General features: G+C 37.3%; 1 non-coding gene across 1 annotated transcript; it reads right to left on the reverse strand.

Annotated features, from left to right (window-relative positions):
• Nucleotides 1-1,230: 1,230 nt before the first annotated feature.
• Nucleotides 1,231-1,338, reverse strand: LOC112700068 (small nucleolar RNA R71). Its single transcript, XR_003152991.1, has one exon. It is a non-coding gene; the product is annotated as a small nucleolar RNA R71 (small nucleolar RNA).
• Between the last annotated feature and the right edge of the window lie 2,315 nt (nucleotides 1,339-3,653).

Consider the following 3,653-nt stretch of genomic DNA (forward strand, 5'->3'; position numbering starts at 1 on the left):
ATTTTAAAATCTTTTTCTTATCTTTAATTCATGATTTTCAAAAACTTCACTAACAATTAATGTGATTGATTCAAAAATTTGAAGTTTGTTACTTTCTTGTTAAGAAAGGTTCAATCTTTAAATTCTAGAATCATATATTTTAGTTTCTTGTTAGTCAAGCAATTAATTTTAATTTTAAAAATTAAATCTTTTCCAACCATATCTTTTTAATCATATCTTTTTATCATATCTTTTTAAATCATATCTTTTTCAAATATTTGATTTCAAAATATCCCTTCTAACTTCTTACATTCTTATCTTTTCAAAAATGATTTTTAAATCTTTTTCAACTAACTAATTGACTTTTTGTTTCTTTCTTATCTTTTTCAAAACCACCTAACTACTTTCCCTTCTCTAATTTTCAAAAATTCCTCACCCCTTTTTAAAATTCTTTTTTTTATTAATTAATTGTTTTAAATTCTTTTTTAAAATCACTAACTTATTTTTCAAAATTAATTTTTGAAAACTCCTCCCTTTGATCTTCTTCTATTTATTTATTTATTTACTAACACTTCTCTTCATCTCAAGAATCTGAACCTATCTTCACCCTTGTGTTTGGATTCTTACATTTTCCTTCTTCTATTCCCTTTTTCTTCTACTAACATAAAGAAATCTCTCTACTGTGGAAAAGAAGATCCCTATTATTATTTTCTGTTCCCTTCTTTTTCATATGAGCAGGAGCAAGGGCAATAATATTCTTGTTGAAGCAGATCCTGAACCTGAAAGGACTCTAAAGAGGAAACTAAGAGAAGCTAAATTACAACAATCCAGAGACAACCTTACAGAAATTTTTGAAAAAAGAAAAGGAGATGGCAGCCGAAAATAATAATGCAAGGAGGATGCTTGGTGATTACACTGCACCTACTTCCAAGTTTGATGGAAGAAGCATCTCAATCTCTACCATTGGAGTGAGCTGAAACCTCGACTGGGTACTCTAATGCAACAGAACTGCAAGTTCCATGGACTTCCATCAGAAGATCCCTACCAGTTTTAACTGAGTTCTTACAGATCTATGAGACTGTTAAGACTAATGGAGTAGATCCTGAAGTTTACAGGCTTATGCTCTTCCCTTTTACTGTGAGAAACACAGCTAGAACATGGTTGGACTCACAACCTAAAGATAGCCTAGACTCCTGGGATAAGCTGGTCTTGGCCTTCTTGGCTAAGTTCTTTCCTCCTCAAAAGCTGAGCAAGCTTAGAGTGGATGTTCAGACCTTCAAACAAAAAGATGGTGAATCCCTCTATGAAGCTTGGGAAAGATACAAGCAGATGATCAAAAGGTGTCCTTCTGACATGCTTTCTGAATGGACCACTTTGGATATATTCTATTATGGTCTATCTAAATTCTCTAAGATGTCACTGGACCATTCTATAGGTGGATCCATTCACCTAAAGAAAATGCCTGGAGAATCTCAAGAACACATTGACATGGTTGCAAATAACCAATTCATGCATACTTCTGAGAGGAATTCCGTTAATAATGGGACGCCTCAAAGGAAGGGAGTTCTTGAAATTGATGCTCTGAATGCCATATTGGCTCAGAATAAAATGTTGACTCAGCAAGTCAACATGATTTCTCAAAGTCTAAATGGATGGCAAAATGCATCCAACAGTACTAAAGAGGCATCTTCTGAAGAAGAAGCTTATGATCATGAGAACCCTGCAATAGCAGAGGTAAATTATATGGGTGAACCTTATGGAAACACCAATAATTCATCATGGAGAAATCATCCAAATTTCTCATGGAAGGATCAACAAAAGCCTCAACAAGGCTTTAATAATGGTGGAAGAAATAGGCTCAGCAATAGCAAGTGATGAGCGGATATTTTATACGCTTTTTGGGAGTAATTTCATGTAGATTTTAGCATGTTTCAGTTAGTTTTTGGTAGAATAATATTAGTTTTTAGGCAAAAATCATATTTCTAGACTTTACTATGAGTGTGTGTATTTTTCTGTGATTTCAGGTATTTTCTGGCTGAAATTGAGGGAGCTGAGCAAAAATCTGAGTTAGGCTGAAAAAGGACTGCTGATGCTGTTGGATCCTGACCTCCCTGCACTCAAAATGGGTTTTCTGGAGCTACAGGAGTCCAATTGGCGCGCTCTCAACGGCGTTGGAAAGTAGACATCCAGGGCTTTCCAGCAATATATAATAGTCCATACTTTGCGCGAAGATAGACGACGTAACTTGGCGTTGAACGCCAAGTTCATGCTGCTGTCTGGAGTTAAACGCCAGAAAAACGTCATGATCCGGAGTTGAACGCCCAAAACACGTCATAACCTGGAGTTTAACGCCAAGAAAGGCCTCTACTCGGGGATAGCTTTAGTCTCAGCCCCAGCACACACCAAGTGGGCCCCAGAAGTGGATTTCTGCACCAATTATCTTAGTTTATTCATTTTCTGTAAACCTAGGTTACTAGTTTACTATTTAAACAACTTTTAGAAACTTATCTTGGACCTCATGACATTTTCAGATCTGAATTACATACTTTTTGACGGCATGAGTCTCTAAACTCCATTGTTGGGGGTGAGGAGCTCTGCAGCGTCTCGATGATTTAATACAATTCCTTTGCTTTCCATTCAAACACACTTGTTCTTATCTAAGATGTTTATTCGCGCTTAACTGTGGAGAAGGTGATGATCCGTGACAATCATCACCTTCCTCAATCCATGAACGTGTGCCTGACAACCACCTCCATTCTACATCAGATTGAATGAATATCTCTTAGATTCCTTAATCAGAATCTTCGTGGTATAAGCCGGATTGATGGCGGCATTCATGAGAATCCGGAAAGTCTAAACCTTGTCTGTGGTATTCCGAGTAGGATTCTGGGATTGAATGACTGTGACGAGCTTCAAACTCCTGAAGGCTGGGCGTTAGTGACAAACGCAAAAGAATCAATGGATTCTATTCCAACCTGATTGAGAACCGACAGATGATTAGCCGTGCTGTGACAGAGCATAGGAACGTTTTCACTGAGAGGATGGGAAGTAGCCATTGACAACGGTGACACCCTACATAGAGCTTGCCATAGAAGGAGCCTTGCGTGTGTTGAAGGATTTCAAGGAAGAGTTGAAGTCAGAGGACAAAGCATCTCCAAAACTCCAACATATTTCTCATTACTGCACAACAAGTAACGCCTTTATTCTCCATTATTAAAGTAATAATCATTTATTTTATACCCTCTTTCTTTATTGAAATACGAAGCTAAAGAATCCTATTGATATCCTGATTAAGATAAATAAAATAAGTATTGATTGCTTCAAATCAATAATCTCCGTGGGATCGACCCTTACTCACGTAAGGTATTACTTGGACGACCCAGTGCACTTGATGGTTAGTTGTGCGAATTACAAATTCGTGCACCAGCAAGCCTTTTCCATCATCTTCACAGCAACAGACAGAGAATTATGAACAGAGCCCCTCTAACTTAGCAAACATAGTCTCTAATCTGTCTAAGGCCACTTCAAGTTTCATGAGTGAAACAAGGTCCTCCATCAGAAATTTAGAGGCACAAGTGGGTCAGCTGAGTAAGAAAGTCACTAAAACTCCTCCTAGTACTCTCCCAAGCAATACTGAAGAGAATCCAAAAAGAGAGTGCAAGGCCATAGACATA

This window comes from Arachis hypogaea, chromosome 6 (genome assembly GCF_003086295.3).
Source record: "Arachis hypogaea cultivar Tifrunner chromosome 6, arahy.Tifrunner.gnm2.J5K5, whole genome shotgun sequence".
NCBI classification, from domain to species: Eukaryota; Viridiplantae; Streptophyta; class Magnoliopsida; order Fabales; family Fabaceae; genus Arachis; species Arachis hypogaea.